The sequence below is a fragment of the Haematobia irritans genome, chromosome 1 (assembly GCF_050003625.1).
Source record: "Haematobia irritans isolate KBUSLIRL chromosome 1, ASM5000362v1, whole genome shotgun sequence".
NCBI classification, from domain to species: Eukaryota; Metazoa; Arthropoda; class Insecta; order Diptera; family Muscidae; genus Haematobia; species Haematobia irritans.
In genome coordinates, this window is record NC_134397.1 from 159,450,591 (window position 1) to 159,474,848 (window position 24,258).

General features: G+C 32.8%; 1 protein-coding gene across 1 annotated transcript in view; it reads left to right on the forward strand.

Annotated features, from left to right (window-relative positions):
* The first annotated feature begins 8,894 nt into the window (after positions 1–8,894).
* The window catches only part of 5-HT7 (5-hydroxytryptamine receptor 7), a 566,265-nt gene continuing 550,901 nt past the window's right edge, over positions 8,895–24,258 (forward strand). Inside the window, exon 1 of the mRNA XM_075292052.1 lies at positions 8,895–10,801. The gene's annotated coding sequence lies outside the window, so the exon portion shown is untranslated. The remainder of the gene's footprint in view (positions 10,802–24,258) is intronic.

A 24,258-nucleotide genomic window follows, 5' to 3' on the forward strand; every position in this document is an offset into this window, starting at 1 on the left:
TTATTGATTCAAGTATTTCTAAACTTAAGACAAAAATTAATTAAAACAATAAATTTTTTTAATAGTTTTTTGTAATTGGTGCCATTCCTCGATTTAAGAAATTTCAATTAAAAATTAATTGGATCATGATTTAAGACATGATTTAAGACAAACAACAAAATATTTTTCACTGTGTATGCAGTTCTAATTACATGAAAGTATTTAAAAAGTATTTTTTTAAATAATTTTTTTTCGAGAATTTGAATGTTATAGTGGTGAACGTTAATCTCGTGAACATTTAGCAACATTTCCCAGCAAACTAAGAGCTTTCAAAAAGTATCCAAACATTAAACAAAATTTGTAATTCTCTTAATTTTAAAAAAAATTATTGAAAGAACATCAATGGAAGTTGAAAGATAAAATGGATTAGGTAGGCTAACATTTTTATTTTAACTGATTTTTCACTTTGATAGTTTTTTTTCGCGTGATATAATTGCCCAAAATTTAATTTACCTTCCAAATAAGGCATTTTTAAGCATTTTCCCAAAAAAAAATATAAATAAATAAAACTCTTGATTGGAAATGGAAAAAATTGGATCGAGGATGTTCTAAAAGAGTATATTCTGTGAAACAACTTCCATCTTTTTTTGTTGGGCAACGTACTACACAAAAAAAAACCAAAATACTTAATTTAGATTTTGGTGATGAGTTGGTCACTCATTGTTTATTATTATAAGTGCTATAAATTTTTATTATCAACAACAATCCACATTTTGGTTATTACACAGATTCATCTGGCAAGTAAATTTCCATTTGTTTATTAATAATAACAGCATTTTTGTTGTATTTTGACCAGGTAGTAAATGTTTATTTAATGGTTCCTATTTTGAGTAATTGCTCATTTTCCAGATTTCATTGCCAAGTTTACAACAACCACTTGACTTACATTGACTATTAAAAATAAATTATTGTGTGATACAAAATTAAAATAACAAATAAATATAAAGTTTTCAAAAGTGCATATGGTTAAATAGTAGTAAATGTTTTATAACAAAAAATTTTCTAAATATTATAATATGATAATAAACAAATATACTTAAAATAAGTTTGAAAAATACGCTCGATGAACTTCTATGTTATCAATGAATGCTACCCGATACTGCGTTTAGCTCCATGACAAGGGACCTCCTTTTTATAGCCGAGTCCCAACGTCATTTCAGATTGCGGTGGAAGCACTTAAAGAAGCTTTGAAGATGTTTCAAGAATATTTCTGAGTCGGGGTAAACGACCATTGAACCGTCCTGAAATTACTCCAGATTTGTAATTCCACGCACACAGAAAACGTCTGTTGTAAAATTGATGCTAAAATGAACTAATATTGATTGCAAAAATTTTATTTTGTTATACCAGCCACAATAGGATGGGGGGTATATTAACTTTGTCATTCCGTTTGTAACACATCGAAATATTGCTCTAAGACCCCATAAAGTATATATATTCTGGGTCGAGATGAAATTCTGAGTCGATCTGAGCATGTTCGTCCGTCCGTCCGTCCATCTGTTGAAATCACGCTAATTTCCGAACAAAATAAGCTATCGACTTGAAACTTGGCACAAGTAGTTGTTATTGATGTAGGTCGGATGGTATTGCAAATGGGTCATATCGGTCCACTTTTACGTATAGCCCCCATATAAACGGGCCCCCAAATTTGGCTTGCGGAGCCTCTAAGAGAAGCAAATTTCATCCGATCCGGCTGAAATTTGGTACATGGTGTTAGTATATGGGCTCTAATAACCATGCAAAAATTGGTCCACATCGGTCCATAATTATATATAGCCGCCATATAAACCGATCCCCAGTTTTGGCTTGCGGAGCCTCTAAGAGAAGCAAATTTCATCCGACCAGGTTGAAATTTGGTGCATGATGTAAGTATATGGTCTTTAATGACCATGCAAAAATTGGTCAACATCGGTCCATAATTATATATAGCCCCCATATAAACCGATCCCCAGATTTGGCTTGCGGAGCCTCTAAGAGAAGCAAATTTCAACCGATCCGGCTGAAATTTGGTACATGGTGTTAGTATATGGGCTCTAACAACTATGCAAAAATTGGTTCACATCGGTCCATAATTATATATAGCCCCCATATAAACCGATCCCCAGATTTGGCTTGCGGAGCCTCTAAGAGAAGCAAATTTCATCCGACCCGGTTGAAATTTGGTGCATGATGTAAGTATATGGTCTTTAATGACCATGCAAAAATTGGTCAACATCGGTCCATAATTATATATAGCCGCCATATAAACCGATCACCAGATTTGAACTCCGGAGCCTCTTGGAAGACCAAAATTCATCTGATTCAGTTCAAATTTGGTACGTGGTGTTAATATATGGTCTCAAACACCCATGCAAAAATTGGTCGAAATCGGTCCATAATTATGTATAGGCCCCATATAAACCGATCCCCAAATATGACCTCCGGAGCCCCTTGGAAGAGCAAAAAACATCCGATTTGGTTGAAATTTGGTACGTGATGTTAGTATATTGTATCCAACAACCATGCAGGAATTGGTTCATATCAGTCCGTAATTATGTATAGCTGTCATATAATCCGCTCCCCAGATTTGACCTCCGGTGCCTTATGGAGAAGCAAAATTCATTCGATCTGGTTGAAATTTGGTACGTGGTGGTAGTATATGATAACAGGTTGGCTGATAAGTCCCCGGTCACATTTTTATGTCAAAATTCGTTTTTATTATTCAACATATTTCCCTTCAAGAGCGATACAACGATTATAACGACCTTCCAATTTTTCGATACCATTTTGGTAGTACCCCTTCGGTTTTGCCTCAAAATAGGCCTCAGTTTCGGCGATCACATCTTCATTGCAGCCAAATTTTTTTCCCTGCGAGCTTCCTTTTGAGGTCTGAGAACAAGAAAAAGTCGCTGGGGCCAGATCTGGAGAATACGGTGGGTGGAGAAGCAATTCAAAGTCCAATTCATGAATTTTGCCATCGTTCTCACTGACTTGTGGCACGGTGCGTTGTCTTGGTGGAACAACACTTTTTTCTTCTTCATATGGGACCGTTTTGCCGCGATTCCGACCTTCAAACGCTCCAATAACGCCATATAACAGTCACTGTTGATGGTTTTTCCTTCTCAAGATAATCGACAAAAAAATTATTCCATGCGTATTCCAAAAAACAGAGGGCATTACTTTGCCAGCGGACTTTTGAGTCTTTCCACGCTTCGGAGACGGTTCACCGGTCGCTGTCCGCTCAGCCGACTGTCGATTGGACTCAGGAGTGTAGTGATGGAGCCATGTTTCATCCATTGTCACATATCGACGGAAAAACTCGGGTGTATTACGAGTTTACAGCTGCAAACACCGCTCAGAATCATCAACACGTTGTTGTTTTTGGTCAAATGTGAGCTCGCGCGGCACCCATTTTGCACAGAGCTTCCGCATATCTAAATATTGATGAATGATGTGACCAACACGTTCCTTTGATATCTTTAAGGCCTCTGCTATCTCGATCAACTTCATTTTACGGTCATTCAAAATCATTTTGTGGATTTTTTTGATGTTTTCGTCGGTAACCCACTCTCCGAGCTCATTTCACCACGCTTGAATTTTGCATACCAATCAATTATTGTTGATTTCCCTAGGGCAGAGTCCGGAAACTCATTATCAAGCCAAGTTTTTGCTTCCACGTATTTTTTCCCTTCAGAAAACAGTATTTTATCAAAACACGAAATTCCTTTTTTCCATTTTTTTTCACAATAACAAAATTTGCTTCACAAAAGACGCTCTGTCTCACAAACTAATTGACTTACAGACGTCAAATTTTGACACGGATCATTTGAAGGTTGGTACTATATAAAAATAATATGCATTTATGACCGGGGACTTAAAGTTGTGCCCTTAGAAGGCACAACTTGAAGTTGTGACCTATGGAAAATTGTCTAGTGATTGTCTCTTAAATGCAACCGATGTATTCGATTGCACAACTCCAGGAAGTGATGAGCTTTGTATGGTTTCAATGACAATAACTAGCCCATCACATTACCTCTTCGACTTCAAATATTTACATTGAACCATTTTTTTACCGGTTTTTATTGTCTCACACTGAAAACAAGTAAATACGGCCGTAAGTTCGGCCAGGCCGAATCTTATGTACCCTCCACCATGGATTGCGTAGAAACTTCTACGAAAGACTGTCATCCACAATCGAATTACTTGGGTTGTGGTATCTTAAAACTTCTTAACATCGTTTTCTAAATTGTGAGTTAGTCCATACGTGGTATATATTAGACAAAAAAAGGTATGTATAGGTAAGTCTACAAATAATTACGAATCGATTTGGACTTTTGCACGGTACGTAGAGAGTCAGAATTGAAATATGGGGGTCCGATATGGCCCATTTGCAATACCATCCGAGCTACATCAATAACAACTACTTGTACCAAGTTTCAAGTCGATAGCTTGTTTCGTTCGGAAGTTAGCGTGATTTCAACAGACGGACGAACGGACGGACATGCTCAGATCGACTCAGAATTTCACCACGACCCAGAATATATATACTTTATGGGGTAGTAGAGCAATATTTCGATGTGTTACAAACCGAATGACAAAGTTAATATACCCCCATCCTATGGTGGAGAGTATAAAAAGCAAAGATTTTGGCTTTACTTTAACAATTTTGGTATTGATTCCGAGCCAAAGAAGCGGAGAATACATGTAAGGATACTTTCAAGATACAATTCTCTTTTAAATTTGGGTTTTGTGTTCTTGCTTCTGGGAAGCAAATTTTAATTTTTCGTTTTTTTTCAGCTTTTTGTTCTTCATATGTTATCAAAGTCCTTTAAAAACGAGTTAACAAAAACTTTATTTTCCAAATTCAGACTCGACTTCCTGTAGAAATTATGCTATGTTTCAAGCAAAAAACGTCTTTAAAGTAAAGTGTTGAAAAACATGTCCTATTTTTGAACGATTTTTTGCTTTGTAGTCAAGATGCAAAAAGACAACAAATTTAAAGACATTTCATTAAATTTAAAGAATTTTTCTGAATTATTAAAGTCAAGTTGACCTTAGCCCAAACATTTTTTTCTTTCATGTTATGATATCCATTTTTAAGTGAAATCACATAATTATATGGACAATACGACTGCATTGAAAAGTTTATCGACTTTTGGACAAGGAAAAAAATGCGTCTTCTATTCTAAGCAAAATTTGCATTGGTATTTTAAAGACATGAAATCTGTGACCTCACGACAGTATTTTTTTTCACTGCATATACCACAATTAGGTGTAGCGGTAGAAAGCATCTTGAACTTCAATTATCTCCAACCACTCAAATATATCTTAGCTAATATTTACAATAAATATTGGTGCCATTTCATGGCAAACAAAGTATTCATAGATAATAAAACAATTAAATGTACAAAAATAAAATCTTGCCTCAATAAAAATTAATACCAAATTATACTTGACCATATATGAAAATTCAATTGGCTAGTAATATACGTAAGTAACAACTGTTATCAGTGCTTCTTATTTTCATTAACATTCTATCCATGACATTCAAATCTGTTCAAAAAACAAAAATATAGCATGCTATAAAATATTTATACCTATGTACAATAACATTATGTTATTGCTTCACTGGTCTGCTATAGTTGTACTCAAACAAAATGAGATGTACTATGTGTGGGGTAAGTAATTTTAAGCATTGGGAGAGCAAAAAAAAACGAACACAATTATTCAGAGAGTAAATTCTTTGTGCAATTTTCATTTATTGGGAGTCTGCAAATTTTATTATGGGGTTGCCATTGTTTATTTTATTTATTACAGAACTTTTTTTTATACAGTTGAATATTAACCCTCTAATGCCCCATTTTTTCTGCCAGCTGATAAAATAGTCCAGGTTTAGCACACAAATGTAAGAAAACGAAACATGGAAACTCAATATGCTAAAATCCAGTATATGCTGCAAGTCTCTTGTAGGGTTTTGACTAAGTTTTGTTTTTGTTTTACATAATTAAAAATGTCTTAAGGTGTGTTTTACTATAAGCTTCTCGTTTTATCGAAGACCGCCTAAAGGCGGGTTGGGGCATTATAGGGTTAACAAGTATATACGTCCGTAAGTTCGGCCAGGCCGAAGCTTATGTACCCTCCACCATGGATTGCGTAGAAACTTCTTCTAAACACTGCCCTCCATAATCGAATTACTTAAGTTGCGGTATCGCAAGGTATCTTAAAACCTCCTAACACCGTCTTCTAAATTGTATGTAAGTCCATATATATTAAATCAAAAAAGATCGATCAAATACGTATATAATTCAGTTTGACAAAATTTGCTATAGACATAAAATTTAGACAAAATTTTCTATAGAAATAAAATTTTAACAACATTTTCTATAGAAATATAACTTTCCAAAAATTTTGTATAGAAATAAAATTTTAACAAAAATTTTCTATAGAAATAAAATTTTAACAAATGGACCAATTTTTGTGTGATTGGAGATAGGCTATATATAACCATAGACCGATATGGACCAATTTTGGTATGGTTGTTAGCGGCCATATACTAACACCACGTTCCAAATTTTAACCGGATCGGATGAATTTTGCTTCTCTAAGAGGCTCCGGAGGTCAAATCTGGAGAACGGTTTATATGGGGGCTATGTATAATTATGGACCGACGTGGACCAATTTTTGCATGGTTGTTAGATACCATATACCAACATCATGTACCTAATTTCAGCCGGATCGGAAGAAATTTGCTTCTCTTTGAGGCTCCGCAAGCCAAATCTGGGGATCGCTATGTATAATTATGGACCGATGTGGACCAATTTTTGCATGGCTGTTAGAGACCATATACCAACATAATGTACCAAATTTCAGCCGGATAGGATGAAATTTGCTTCTCTTACGATATACGTAAAAGTGGCCCATTTACCACTTTTACGTATACCATCCGACCTACGTCAATAACAACTACTTGTGACAAGTTTCAAGTCGATTGCTTGTTTCGTTCGGAAGTTAGCGTGATTTCAACAGACTGACGGACGGAGATGCTCAGATCGACTCAGAATTTCACCACGACCCAGAATATATATACTTTATGGGGTCTTAGAGCAGTATTTCGATGCGTTACAAACGGAATGACAAAGTTAATATACCCCAGTGCTGCCGCTACTACTTCAATCGAAGTATTTTGCTTCATTTTCACAAAATTTACTTCGTCACTCCTTTTTCAAAAAATATGCTTCACTTTTTGTTCTGCTTCAAATTTTTAAATTTTTCCCCATTATATAATTATGGACCTATATATAATTATGGACCGATGTGAACCAATTTTTGCATGGTTGTTAGAGATCGTGTACTGAAACCATGTACCAAATTTCAGCTGGATCGGATGAAATTTGCTTCTCTTAGTGGCCTCGCAAGCCAAATTTGGGGGTCCGTTTATATGGGGGCTATACGTAAAAGTGGACCGATATGGTCCATTTGCAATACCATCCGACCTACATCAGTAAGAACTACTTGTGTCAAGTTTCAAGGCGATTGCTTCTTTCGTTCGGAAGTTAGCGTGATTTCAACAGACGGACTACTTCAATTTTATTTAATCTACTCTACTTTTTTCCAAAATCTACTTCACTCAATTTTTCACTAGCGGCAGCACTGATATACCCCCATCCTATGGTGGAGGGTATAAAAATGTAGTGTTTAAATAAATAGATTTGCCAAAAATAGTCGAATTTCTGCATGACTTCAATAATATTGAAGATTACTTTCCAAAGTGTTAGCCGCAAAATTGATCTCAGGTCTATAGAACATTCCTTTCGATATAACGTTTTTTTTTCCTAACTAGAGTCTCCTAGCTCTTAGTGTAAAACACATTCATTTAAAATTTTATCGACTTTTGGCAAAGAAGAACAAGTATGTATTAGAAAAATGCGTATTCTATGCTAAGAAAAACACACATTCGTATATTTTGATTAAGATATCTTTGTACTACAGACAAATTTCTGTTCAGTGTATCACCTTATTTTAATAAACATCCATTGCCTGTTTAAAATCCTTGGTCGAAGAAAAATGTTTATCTAATCTGAGAAACAACAAAATTATCTCATGGCATTCCTGTTCGCTTAACAATGACACAGACCCACTGACACACTGCCCAATGGGATGCCTATTTACCTCTTAGGAAGGGGTTGGCGTATGCTTACCAAAAATCAAAACAGCGTTTTACCATAACTCATACGACCTGTTGGTAAGAAACTCGGTTACTTGGAGAAACACCACAACAGAGAGAAAGAAAACCAAGCATGTGGAGAGAAATTCTGTAGGAGAGTAATATTTTGTGATTTCCTCAACTTTAATCTTTTACTCTATATATTAACAGAGAAATTTGCCCACATAATTCTTTGGGCATGCATATGATTCTACGAATGTGGGTGGTCCAATAACAAAGCAAAACAAAACAATGTTAATCAAAATACTCTCACTCTCATTCTTTACTCTCTGTTATAGTTTTGGGGGGAAAGTTTGTTGTCGTTGTTTTTACACCATTCCATAAAGAACTAAACAAGCGATTCTGTATTGATGGTTAACATTTGTGAGTGGCGGTGTTGTGTGTATGGTGGTTTTATGGTAATATTGTTGTTAGCCTGCTAGTGGGGTAATGGTGTTCTCGTTCGTTATTAAATTCATAAGTATGTTTGTGTGCTCTTTGCGGTCTGTTAGTTCTGTTACTTTTACTGTTATCTCAATTGCTTATGCTTTTGCTAACAGCTAAAGCTAACATTTCTTGCTGTTGAAATATTGTTCTTGCTGTTAATCATCGTGTACTGTGATATTCCCCATTCTGTAAAGGTAGCCGTTTGCCAGCAGTTCAATGAGCCAGTGAAAGGTTCCAGTTAAATTTCTATCGTGCGCGCGTGAGGAAATACAATTGTAGAGCGGATATGCTGAATTCGTTTTAAAATTTGTATTTGTGTGTTTGTGTTTATTTCTTCTCTTGTTTTACCATACCTTTAACCATACTGGATATTTAAAATTCCCATACACACACACACACACACACGCATAAATAAGGCATATAAGAATTTAATGGTAAATGGTATAACGACAGCAACAACAAAGTAAAAGAAAGGGGTTTTCTTGTCTTCGTTATGGTGTCGGTGTAAATGTTAACTTCAATGGCCACAACTACTGGATCAAAAGGCTTCAATGTTAAAGTGAAAGTGATTTTCAATGAAAGAATTCTTATAAAAGTGTAAGACCATTGAAGCGGAAGGAAATTAAAGTTGTAAAAAAACGAAATAATAATTTAAAGTTGTAAAAAAAAACGAAATTTAATAATTTTTTGGAAAAGAAAAATTTTTTGAAAAATAAAGAAAAATATTTTGTGCTGACTTATTAAGGAAAAAAAATTTAAATTTCATATAAGAAAGAAAATCTTTAACTCAGTTTTTGTTTTGGCCACAAAAAAAATCTCCATTCATGAAATTTACTCGCCCAGAAACAAGTGTTTTTGCTATGCTTTGCTTATATTTACGAAATTAAAATAATGATAAGTGCTGACAAAATTGGGTAACCATTAACCAAAGTAAAAGAAACAAAATGAGTTGTGTGTTTGTATGTTTATATCGGTCTCTGTATAAATAAATACCAAAAAAACAAAAAGAATTAATAACAAAAGCCAAATGTCATGATTAATTAGTGTTATCTAAATAAGACCCAAAACAAAAATAATATACGAAATATAAGTAAGCAAAACAACAACATCAATAAGGAAAATAAATATTATTTTGAGAATGAAAGCAATATATAATGGAAATTAAAGCAGACATTAAAACAAAATTCTTTGTGAAATAGAAAACAGAGTGTGAAAAATATTTAAAATTTATAAAAATACGATAATTAATAAAGCCCACCTCTAAACATTTTAATTATTTTATAATTAAAGTAACCAAAAAAATTAAGTGTTAGAAATAAAAAAATAAAATATTTTAACTAAAATTATATATAAATCTATAGTAAAAAAAACCCAAAATAAATTATCTAAGTGTGACCTTTATGTCTTCATGCCACTGATGATCTATGGCAAATTTAAAACCATCTAATTCATCATAAAAAAATACCTTCCATTTAGAAGATATATGTGTGTGGTCTGCCTCTTTTTTTTTTTGAAAAGTAAAGCAAAAAGAAAAATTTACCCATAATGAATGTGTCAGCTATTCGGTTCAATGTGGAAAATGTGTCACCTCCCATGAAATAGTCATTTATAATGTTTATCTTTCGAAAAGTGTTCGCGTTTTTGTGATTTGCCCACACAGAGGAGCAGTTAATTTTGTCGCGAAACAAACAAAAAAAAAAAATCTGGAAAACCATAGTGAATGAGTGAGTGACCCATAAGCCCATAGCCACATCACAAAAACCCCACAAATAGACCCTCCAGGTCTATTTGTGTAATTCACGTGAATATTTAATCTTATGCTCACATTAAACATCTGTTTAATGCCAAATAAATAAATAAATCAGTAGCTAGAACAACAACAACAACTACTACTACATCAGCAGTCATTAAACTATTATACCTGCAATCTTCCACATTTTCCCAAAACCAAGTTATCAGCATCAACGACACTCTGTATGACGCTGTGATTTTATTTCTGTGTTTGTCTCCACGATTACTCTTAACTGATATTTGTCGTCATCATTAGCAGCGTTAATCATCGGCTACTACGTTAAGGCGTTTTAATTGTAGGATTTTGGGAATATGTAATAAACAACATTTATTCAAACTAAGGTAAGTAAATGGAAATTTGATATTTCAGATATGGACATAGGGATGCCGTTTGTAAGAAAAATATTTAATGAATTATAAAGTTGGAGAAAATTATAAAATTTTCGGAAAATTCTCTAACGGAAATCTAGTAATTTTTTTAGGGAACCAAAAAAGATATTAGCTTGAAACTTTGCTCATGTAGGTGTTATTGATGTAGGTTAGTTATGGTAGTGAAAATAGGCCATAGCGGACCTGGGGATTAATCCCCCTCCAGAGGTTCTGGGGATTAAGCCCCCTCCAGAGAAATTTTAGCCCCTCAGAATATTCAAGCCATCCATGTTAACTATACACAGAAAAAAATATTTCCAATTAAATCGGTGCAGATTTAGATATAGCTCCCATATATGTCTTTCGCCCGATATGGACTAATACGGTCCCAGAAGCCAGAGTTTTACCCCAATTTGGTTGAAATTTTGCACAGGGAGTAGAATTAGCATTGTTGCTATGCGTGCCAAATTTGGTTGAAATCGGTTCAGATTTAGATATTGCTCCCATATATAGCTTTCGCCCGATTTACACTCATATGACCACAGAGGCCAATTTTTTGCTCCGATTTAGTTGAAATTTTGCACAGGGAGTAGAATTAGCATTGTAGCTATGCGTGACAAATTTGGTTGAAATCGGTTCAGATTTAGATATAGCTCCTATATATATGTTTTTTTTTTCGATTTCGAAATACCAACATTTTCCTTTGTAAAATCGCCACTGCTTAGTCGAGAAGTTGTAAAAATTTTCTAATTTTCCTAAACTTCTAATACATATATATCGAGCGATAAATCATAAGTAAACTTTTGCGAGTTTCCTAAAAATTGCTTCAGATTTAAATGTTTCCCATATTTTTTACTAACATTGTGTTCCACCCTATTGCATTAGCCGACTTAAATTTTGAGGCTATAGATTTTGAAGAAGTCTATCAAATTCTGTCCAGATCGAGAGATATTAAAATGTATGTATTTGGGACAAACCTTTATATATAGCACCCAACGGATGTGATATGGTATCGAAAATTTAGATCTACAAAGTGGTGCAGGGTATAATATAGTCGGCCCCGCCCGACTTTAGACTTTCCTTACTTGTTTATGCACAATGCTTATAGAATATTTGTGCACTATGGTTATAAAAATTGCGGCTTGATAAAAAAAAAATCCATTGAAAACTTGTCAATTTAGGATCATGGAAAACGGCCTTATGTTCTAGCACAGTGACCCAAGGGGCAGATATTTTTTTGATACTTACATGCGTTTGATATATCTTAAATGGAAATAAACATAAATTAATTATACTGATTGCGTGATAGACTTTCATGTCATTGCAATCCCTCAATAAGGTAATCATCATTCCACTTTCCATCTGTCATCCCTAATAGGTTTTATGTTGATGTGAACATAAAAGACTTATAGCTTCACATGCTATTTATAAAAATATTTGTTTAATTTATTTCCATTCCTCCTTAGCCATTTAGGTCTTTCTTTTCTTCTCTGTTTTAGGTGGCTTTTGCCTTACTATTATTTGGATTCGTTTTTATTTTTTCTTCTTCTTCTTCGTATGATATGAAAAGTTTGATAAAAGCATATGTCTTATCGTTTGATGAATACCTTTATGTGCACGTATATCTATATGGACTGTGTATTTGCTCTGGGCATATTGTTCCCTGGACTCTTATCGGGGTGGTGATAAAAAGGCAGACCTTCAAACAAAAGAGACAAACATTTTTTTCTTGAAATTTATCTTTCCGTCAAGAAGTGAAAAAGAAAATTTAATTGAAATGGACATTAGCATTATATATGATTATTTAATTAATGAAGAATAACGTTTCGGGACAATGTTTTTTTTTGTCTTATTTTGCATTTATTTGAATTTGGGGCGATGAGCACACGAGTATAGTTAGTGAGTGGAAATTTTTTGAAAAATTTATTTTAAATAGCTTTTGAAAAGTTGGCAAAAGAAATTCTTTTCGAATTTCTAATCGAAACTCAACACATTTTATCTGATACTAGCGTAACCCGACCCGCCTTCCGAAGCGTATTTGTAGGAACATTTTGCGTTAACTTAGTCAACCATAGCCTTCGTGCTGAAAACAAATTCGAAAAGATTTGAATTCTTTCAAACAAATCGGACTACTTGCTTTTACGTTTATAGGTACAAATACGGCGGATATGCATATGTAAAACGGTTCGTCTTAACCCATTTTTTGCCGCGATGCAAAAATTTTCGAAACTACACGCAAAAGTTACTTTTCTAGGGTAATTAGTACCCAATAAATACAAATCCGTCGTCAAAATTGTTCTACCTGTGATAGTTGTGCCAGGTGAGACTGTTCGAGTAGTCGAACAATGGCCGTTGGCGAAACTTTTTGTTTCTCTGAGAGTAATTGGATGTACAAAACCAAAACACAAAGCTCACTTACTGACTATTTTCGACCTTTGCATACAATTGTAAAGCACTTTTGGGAAAAAATAATTTACAATTACATTCTATTTTATTAAAGGGAAATAAGTCGTAATGTAAGGTACTTTTCAACCCCCCCCTTTACTTTAATAGCAAAAGTAATAAAAATTTTTACCACATTAATATTCTTTACTAAAAAGAAGTCTGGCAGAAGCCTGTGCAAAAATCATAAAATTATGTATCGAGTTCCCATTTACGGACAACTTTCAATTTAAGAAAAAAAAACCTTCGCTCCACTCCGACCTGATATCGAACTATCACGTACCCTATATTAATTTCACAACTACTCAATGGTCCCTATAAATTATATCGAGATAAATCTACAAAGTTTATTTCAATTTTCCCCTTCCCCAACCAGATATCGAAAATTCATATACTAATTTAAAAATCATGTATAAATTTAATCACCTCCTCCCACGTTTCCTGTAAATTTCAAGTAGATCGGAGATGTTTAAATCAGGGCTGTGGAGCCGGAGTCTTGGAGTCGGAGTCTGAAGATTTTGCTGGAGTCTGAGTCGGAGTCGTAAAAATTTTACTCGACTCCGACTCCGGCTAAACCAAATTTTTTAAAACACTTCACATTTTTGTAACTAAGCAAGTTTTTACGCAAATTAGTTTCCATTGCTTTATTCATTCGATCAATGTATAGCATGACTGTAAATGAAAATCTACTTCCAATTATGGCTATCTTTTTATGTTTCCTAGAATGTTAGACTAGCAGATGGGCTGGATCGATCCACTTTAATGCCCATATCAATTTATTTGAAATATTTCGAACAATCGAATTTATTTTTTTTTAATACACAGTCTCACGCAAGTTTACATACCCCTGAGTTTTTTACCTCTTAACTAAACCTGTTTCTTGTTGTTTTTTATAACCCACACCAAAAAAATCTTCTTGCAAATTAACAAATACTTTATTTTTCAAATTAATTTACTAAAACTAAGGGATATATGTATATTTTTTAAAATTTTATTATTTAAAGAAAATATAAATTGTTTAAGAGTTGTGGAATATTCTCAACGTCATCTTCTTGACGGAGAAAATCCCACCTTCTTTTAAAACTTCCATTTTACTACCTATATATAAAAAGGGAGATTCAAATATACCGTCAAATTACAGAGGCATTTCACTTGTGAATACCATGAGCAAGATTTTCAGCAACATTTTATTGAATCGTATTACGACATGGCTTACGCAAAATGAAATCTTAAATGAATTCCAGGCAGGATTTAGAAGGGATTATTCGACAATAGATAATGTCTTTAACATCGTGAATACTGTTCATCTTAACTGGCTGAACAAGAAGTCTACATATGCATTTTTTGTTGACTTTTCAACTGCGTTCGATACAATTCCTAGAAATAATTTATTTTTTAAATTATCCCGTGCTGGCCTATCATCAAAGATTGTTAGAATTCTACAGGGGCTGTATGAGGGAACCGAAGGTAACATCTGGGACGGAGGAAATATGTCTGAAGGATTTGAAATGGAGACGGGTGTAAAACAGGGATGTATACTTAGTCCGGTACTCTTCTCCCGTTACCTGAATGATTTACCAGAAATTTTACCTGGTGGAGTAACCGTTGCAGGAACGAACGTTAGAATTTTATTATATGCTGACGACATAGTCCTGTTGGCCGATAGCCCTCATGAACTACAACATATGATTGATACTCTGCAAGACTACTGTTTTACATGGGGACTAACGGTCAACTTGACAAAGTCAAAAATCCTAGTGTTCCGTAAAGGACCTAGAATTTCAGCAGGCTTGAACTGGACATTTAACGGACAACATATAGAAGTGGTTAACAGTTACCCATACCTAGGAGTTGAGATTACATACAATCTGTCTTTCAGAAAACACTTAAGGAGTAAACTCGCCACTTCTAAAATGGCAGTCGCCTCGACTTGGTCCCGATACATCAATAACTGGAGAATATCAAAAGCCAATAAACTTAAGATTTTTGACTCTTGCTGTAGATCTGTAATGTTTTATGCAGCACAAGTCTGGGGATATGCCAAGTACGATGATGTAGAAAAATTACTACGATTCTTTGTTAAGAAAATGTTGTGCCTACCGGAAAATACACCCAACTACATGTTACACCTTGAGACTGGTCTGAGCTCGTTGTTTGTATCAACGCTGAGAATGCATTTTGGTTACATCCAGAAGGTACTAACACTTACCCCTGATAGGCTGCCGCGTAGACTTGCCGAAGAAGTAATAGTACTGCGAACGAACTGGGCAGGAGAATGGAATAATTTGTGCAACTATCTTCGATATAACCCTCCAACTAACAATCAACCGGTATGCATGTTCTCGAGGGAGGTTATTGAGAGGCTTACAATAAAAGAGAATCATGATTTTACAGAGAATGCTTTAAGCTCTCAGTTCCACGATATGTACCCAACATTAAATTATGAACAGACACCATTACTGACGACAAATCTTTCCACTCATGCTATCGGTTTAATTATAAGAGCTAGAGGCGGTCTGCTAGATCTATACGCGAGGAGTTTTAGGAATAACAGTGATGGCATTTGTACGGTATGTAATCTAGATGAACCGAAAAACACATTACACTTTATTGGTGTCTGTCCTATGTATCGAGATTTAAGAATAATATACTTTGGAAAAAGCATATTAAATGAATTTGAAGTACGGCAAATATTAAACGGCACGAATTACGTAAGTCTATATTGGTATTTAAAATCATCTATTAAATATAGAAGGATTTGACGCCTTTAGACTATTTTTTGTGGGGCTACGTCAAGTCTAAAGTCTACAGAAATAAGCCAGCAACTATTCCAGCTTTGGAAGACAACATTTCCGAAGAAATTCGGGCTATTCCGGCCGAAATGCTCGAAAAAGTTGCCCAAAATTGGACTTTCCGAATGGACCACCTAAGACGCAGCCGCGGTCAACATTTAAATGAAATTATCTTCAAAAAGTAAATGTCATGGACCAATCTAACGTTTCAAATAAAGAACCGATGAGATTTTGCAAATTTTATGCGTTTTTTTTTTTTTTAAGTTATCAAGCTCTTAACAAATCACCCTTTATAAATTTAATCACCTCCTCCCACGTTCCCTGTAAATTTCAAGTAGATCGGAGATGTTTAAATCAGGGCTGTGGAGCCGGAGTCTTGGAGTCGGAGTCTGAAGATTTTGCTGGAGTCTGAGTCGGAGTCGTAAAAATTTTACTCGACTCCGACTCCGGCTAAACCAAATTTTTTAAAACACTTCACATTTTTGTAACTAAGCAAGTTTTTACGCAAATTAGTTTCCATTGCTTTATTCATTCGATCAATGTATAGCATGACTGTAAATGAAAATCAACTTCCAATTATGGCTATCTTTTTATGTTTCCTAGAATGTTAGACTAGCAGATGGGCTGGATCGATCCACTTTATTGCCCATATCAATTTATTTGAAATATTTCGAACAATCGAAAATATTTTTTTTTTGATACACAGTCTCACGCAAGTTTACATACCCCTGAGTTTTTTACCTCTTAACTAAACCTGTTTCTTGTTGTTTTTTATAACCCACACCAAAAAAATCTTCTTGCAAATTAACAAATACTTTATTTTTCAAATTAATTTACTAAAACTAAGGGATATATGTATATTTTTTAAAATTTTATTATTTAAAGAAAATATAAATTGTTTAACCGCATGTAAACTTGTGTGAGACTGTGTATGTGGAATATTGACAGAAAATTTTTTCAAAGTTGTTTTTTATAGAAAATTTGGTAAAATGTTATTTCTATAAAAAGTTTTGTCAAAATTTTATTTCTATAGCAAATTTTGTCAAAATTTTATTTCTATAAAAAGTTTATTCAAAATTTTATTACTATAAAAATATTTATACCTTTCACCACTACTGTGGTACAGGTTATAATAAGTTTGTGCATTTGTATGTAACGCCAAGAAGGAAATATCTGAGACCCATCGTTTAGTGTACCGATCGTCTTAGAATTAAATTCTGAGTCGATTTAGCGATGTCCGTCTGTCTGTCTGTCCGTCCGTCCATCTGTCTGTATATGTAATTTTGTGTGCAAAGTACAGCTCGCAGTTTAAGTCTGATCGTTCTCAAATTTGGGACAGATGTTTACATTGGCTCAAAGACAATCGCTATTGATTTCGAAAAAAATCGGTTCAGATTTAGATATAGCTGCCATATATATTTATCACCGATCTGGTCATAATTGACATATTTATAAACGTATTTTCTCAAAATTTCGGGCAGCCAAATATTTTGGGGCTTTCGTAAGATATGCAAAATATCAGCCAAATCGGTTCAAATTTAGATATAGCCCCCATATATATCTTTCGCCCGATTTGAACTTATATGGTCACAAAAGCCAGAGTTTTGTCCTGACTTACTTCAAATTTTGCACAAGCGGTACTTTTAACGATACTATTGTATGTGCCAAATATGGTCAAAATCGATTCAGATTTAGGTATAGCTCCCATATATATCTTTCGTCCGATTTGAACTTATATGGCCTCAAAATCCAGGGTTTTGTCGTGATTTGCTTCAAAGCAAAGTTATAAACCCACTTACGTGAAATTTCGCATAGATAGCAGAATTATTATTTTAACTATACATGTCAAATTTTGTCAAAATCGGTTCAGATTATATATAGCTCGCATATATACGTACACCAGAGTTGGGGAAATATGGTAGACTGTTACACATTTTAGAACCATTTTCAATGGAAGTTTCCTCCAATTAACTAGATAGCGTTAGCCGATTTAAATTTTAATTCTAGAGATTTTGTAGAAGTAAAAAAATTGTCTCCTTTATATAGCTTCCAGCAAATGTGAAGTAGTTGAGATGGTAACACAAATTTTGGCCTACATAGGGGTGAAGGTTATAATATAGTTGGTCCCGCCCGACTTTAGACTTTACGTACTTGTTTTTTTCTATAGAAAATTGAGTCAACATTTTATTTCTATAGAAAATTGAGTCAAAATTTTGTTTCTATAGAATATTTTGAAAAATTTTATTTCTATAGAAAATTTTGCAAAATTTTGTTTGTTACACAAAAATTTGTTCAAAATTTTATTTCTATTGATAATTTTATTTCTATAAAAATTTAAGTCAAAACTTCATTTCTATAGAAAATTTTGCCAAAATTTTAAAGTAATATATTTTTTTATTAGAAAATTTGGTCAAAATTTTATTTCTACAAAAAAGTTTGTCAAAATTTTATTTCTATAGAAAATTTAGTCAAAATTTTATTTCTATAGAAAATTTAGTCAAAATTTTGTTTCTATAGAATATTTTGCAGAATTTTATTTACTACACAAAAAATTTTATAAAATTGTATTTTTATTGATAATTTTTTCCAAATTTTACTTCTATAAGAAAAACTTGTCAAATTTTATTTCTATAGCAAATTTTCTCAAAATTTTTTTTCTTACTGATTTTCTCACTGATACTCACTGCTATAAAAAATGTATTCAAAATTTTATTACTATAGAAATATTTTTTCTATATAAAATTTAGTAAAATTTTATTTCTATAGAAAATTTTGCAAAATTTTATTTCTATATAAAATTTTGCAAAATTTTATTTGCTAGACAAAAATTTTTCCAAACTTGTATGCGTGAGTATCAGTGAACTCACTGCTAAGTCGAAAACTTGTAGAAATGAGTCAAATTTTCGAATTTTTCAATGAATGAACCATAAATGCATTTTTGCGAAATTGTCTAAACAATTATAAATATTTTCCAAATATTGCCCGAGATTTTGTAGAAGTCTGATTTGAGATTTTATCGAAATGTAGATCTAAATACAAAGTTGTGCAGAGTATATTATAATCGGCCCGCCTGACTTTAGACTTTCCTTGCATTTTTATTGTTTGTTAAAATTGTGTTACGTCCCATAACGTTAGATTTAAATTTTAAGTACATAGATTTTGTTGAAGTATATACAATTTTGTCTAAATCGATTCAGATTCAAATTCATGCATATGGATTTGAGATAGTATCAATAATTTTGGTTCACAAATACATATACTGTTTGTATCTTCTCATATTATGATGGGTATTTATATCATTATTTTATTTATTAAACATTGCCCTAAGTTTGAAATATAGAGTTCAATTGGCATCTAATGTGAAATTAAGACATTTTTTTGCACACATAAATAAATACGCTACTTTATATCGATCCACTTACGGTACCCCCACAATAGAACTACAAATTAGTGGTATTAAAATGAGATTTAGTTATATTACCCGGAGTCGCAGTCGAGCTGATGAAAAATGCTGGAGTCGGAGTCGAGCAAAATTGGCTATTTTCACCACATGAACGCCCCCTACGATCTCTGAAAGTTTCAAGTAAATCGGTTCAGCCGTTTCGGAGCCAACTCGGAACATACAAACAAACAAACAAACAAACAAACAAACAAACAAACAAACAAACATAGATTGATTTTATATATACAGAAGATTTACATTGAACTATATCGGAATAAACTTTTTTTCACTTCCGCTATTGCCATAATTTCATAGAAATATTTTTTGACAGATACTATCCCAAGTAGATCGGTTCAAATGGCACGCTTCCCGAAGACAAATTCAATTCAATATACAGGTATTTCATAACTCAAAGGCTGTCCAAGGCCAAAATTGAAAATTTGGCCTCAATAAATTTTCTATATAGACTACAATATATTCTGGGTTCAGTAAGACCATATTTGTTTGAGTTTTAGAGGAATCTTTAACTTCTCGTCTAAGCATGCAAAAAAATCCGTTGAATTAGGCCTTTTATATGATTTGAGGTCCAAATTCTATAAATTTTTACCAGCATTACTCGAATGAGGACGAGAGTAAAATCGGGACATGTTCATTCTTGTTTTGTACAATGTGAATGTGCCTCCTATACCCTCAGGAATTAAATTACCATACAAGAATTAATCTTGTCCAAATATCAAAACATGGGTATGGTTATATTTTTCCATAAAATAATTCACTTCCATATCCTTTTTGTGGTTATTAATCGCACCGTGTACATCTTATCAAGAAAATCTAATTAAAAGTTTCTTCCGTTACAATTATTACACGAATATGCAATTCATCAAATAATTAATTCCACCTATTCACAAATTCTTCACTACTTCCTATACAGAGTTAATCGATGATGATAATGATGATGGTGATCAAAGAAGCCGATAGTAATAATTTCAATTTACTTTTGGAAGACTATGTGATAGTCATTGCCATTATTAATGTGGTAATTAAATCTTGCATGTTCAACTTTATTATAGCTTGAAAATACAAATTGATATTACTATCTCTTGCTACTTAATGTCAATTTTTAATTACCAAGGGTCATTAGTTAAATACAGCAATTATATTTCCTACGTAATTATTATTTCCGATGAAATTTTTGAAAATGATTCATATGAAATGTATGGCTTGAAGAACGTAAAAATAATTTATGATTTAAATGTGTGCTTATAGTGCATGAATTTAATGAACAATATTACTGTCAATCTACTAATTTTTGCGAAAGTGGAAAAATATTTCGTTTTAGTTTAATTTTATTTGTTTTTTATTTTTATTATTAGAAAATAAAAATCCCTTGAAAATGTCGACATACATCGACAAAACGTTGGGAAATATGTAACTAAAAATTGTTTTTATTTACATTAAAGCGTTAGGCCGTATTAACTAAAGCAAGAATATCCACAAAAAAAAATAAAATAATTTTAATATATTTTCGAAATTTTCCGCAGTCCAATGTAATTTTTATACCCTCCATAATAGGGTGAGGGGTATATTAACTTTGTCATTCCGTTTGTAACACATCGAAATATTGCTCTAAGACCCCATAAAGTATATATATTCTGGGTCGTGGTGAAATTCTGAGTCGCTCTAAGCATGTCCGTCCGTCCGTCTGTTGAAATCACGCTAACTTCCGAACGAAACAAGCTATCAACTTGAAACATGGCACAAGTAGTTGTTATTGATGTAGGTCGGATGGTATTGCCAATAGGTCATATCGGTCCACTTTTACGTATAGCCCCCATATAAACGGACCCCCAAATTTGGCTTGCCGATCCTCTAAGAGAAGCAAATTTCATCCGATCCGGCTGAAATTTTGTACATGGTGTTAGTATATGGTCTCTAACAACCATGCCAAAATTGGTCCATATCGGTCCATAATTACATATAGCCCCCATATAAATCGATACCCCGATTTGGCTTGCGGAGCCTCTAATCCGATCCGGCTGAAATTTGGTACATGATGTTGGTATATGTTCTTTAATGACCATGCAAAAATCGGTCCACATCTGCCCATTATTATATGTAGCCCCCATATAAACCGATCCCCAGATTTGACCTCCGGAGCCTCTTAGAGGAGCAAAAGTCAACCGATCAGATTGAAATTTGGTACGTGGTGTTAGTATATTGTCTCTAACAACCATGCCAAAATTGGTCCATATCGGTCCATAATTATATATAGCCCCCATATAAGCCGATCCCCAGATTTGACCTCCGGAGCCCTTTGGAAGAGCAAAATTCATCGGCTCCGGTTGAAATTCGGTACGGCCGCTAACACCCATGCCAAAATTGGTCCATATCGGTCTATAGTTATATATAGCCGATCCCCAAAAATAATCTACTAAAATTTTATTTCTATAGAAAATTCTGTCAAAATATTATTACTATAGAAAAATTTGTCAAAATGTTATTACCATACAAATTTTTGTCAACATTTTATTTCTATAGAAAAAATTTCCAAATTTTATTTCTACAGAAAATTTGTCAAAATTTTATTACTGTACAAAATTTTGTCTCGATTTTATTTCTATAGAAGATTTTGTCAAAATTTAGTGCTATAGAAAGTTTTGTCAAAATTTTATTTCTATAGAATATTTTGCCAATATTTTATATATATAGAAAATTTTGTCAAAATTTTAGTTCTTTAGAAAATTTTGCCAATATTTTATTTCTATTGAAAATTTTGTCAAACTGAATTATATACGTATTTAATCGGCCTGTTTTGTTTAATATATACCCCGTATGGACTAACTTACAATTGAGAAGACGGTGTTAAGAAGATTTAAGATACCTTGCTATCGGTAAGTGTTACCGCAACCCAAGTAATTCGATTGTTGATGACAGTCTTTAGTAGAAGTTTCTATGCGTAGTATTCTATCCGTATATGAATAGTAAGAATGATATGAATAGTAAGAATGTTCATTCTACTCCCTGTACAAAATTTCACGTAAATCGGATTGCAACTTTGGCCTCTGTGGCACTGTTGCCACTTGGGCAAAAAAAAAAACTACCAAAATTTGGAGAAAATTTTACCAAAAAACTGCCAAAAAATTTTATTTTGTCAAAATTTTATTTTGTCAAAATTTTATTTCTATAGAAAATTTTGTCAAAATTTTATTTCTGTAAAAAATTTGACAAAATTTGATTTCTATAGAAAATTTTGTTAAAATATTATTTCTATAGAAAATTTTGACAAAATTTTATTTCTATAGAAAATTTTCTCAAAATTTTATTTCTATAGAAAGTTTTGTCAAAATTTTATTTCTATGGAAAATTTTGACAAAATTTTATTTCTATAGAAAAATTTGTCAAAATTTTATTTCTGCAGAAAATTTTGTCAAAATTTTATTTCTATAGAAAATGTTGACAAAATTTTATTTCTATAGAAAGTTTTGTCAACATTTTATTTCTATAGAATATTTTGTCAAAATTTTATTTTTATAGAAAATTTTGTCAAAATTTTACTTCTATAGAAAATTTTGTCAAAATTTTACTTCTATTTATGATTTGCAAAATCTACCAAAACATTGAAAATTCTACCAATCTACCAAGCAGTAAAAAATCTACCATTTTTGGTAGAATTGTTCCAACTGTGGCATCCGTGCTCTGTGGTCGTATGAGTGTAAATCGGACGAAATATATAGATGTAGTCTATCTAAATCAAATTTCAATCAAATTTGGCAAATTTCAATCAAATTTGGCAAATTCAATCAAATTTGGCAAAGAATGTTAATTCTACTCTGTAAAATCTTTTTACGCTGTAATATCTGTGGTCATATGAGTGTAAATCGGGCGAAAGTCCTATATGGTAGCTACACTAAAAAAAAAGTTTACTTGGATCCAAAGATTTTGACCTTCCTTTAAGGATTTTGGTATTGATTCCGAGCCAAAGCTGTGGGTTCTTTAAGATAAGGACATTTTTTTGTGACCTATCTGGCTTTAAATCTAGGATCTATAAAATTAAAATTAGGATACACATCTCATTGATCGAATTTTCATTCTATTTTTCCGGTATATTAATAAAGCTATTTACGTACAAACAAATGCCAGTTCAAAAATCCAAATTCGGATAATTCGAAGTAAAAATATTTTCTTAATTCCAAAAAAAAAAATTAAACCAAAGATGCTATATCCTCAAAATAAGTCTTAGCCTATATTTGAAGCGTTTTTATCTTAAATCTGATATTTCAATATTTCAGTTAATTTAAGGACAATTTCTATAAATCAAAAATGTGTTTCTTAACTTTAAAGAAAATTAGCCTTAGTTCAAATACATGCGACTTTAACGGAGGTACGCAAATTTACAAACTTTGTGTCCTAAATTTAATGAAAAAATTTTTGAAGCAAAGATTATAAATTTTTTTTTAATAAAAATTTAATTATTTTAAAGAAATTTGTCCTTAATAGTGTGTAAATAGCGCATCCTAAAATTGAGGTTGCGTAATCTTTAATATCACGTAATTATTTTTTTCAGTGTATATCTAAATCTGAACCAATTATAACCACACCACAGACTTAAACTGTGAGCTGTACTTTGAAGAGGGACATCGCCAAATTGACTCAGAATTAATTCTACGATGATCGGTATAGTAAACGATGGGTTTCAGACTGATCTATCTTTGCCTTACATACAAATGCACAAACTTGTTGTATCCTGTGCCACA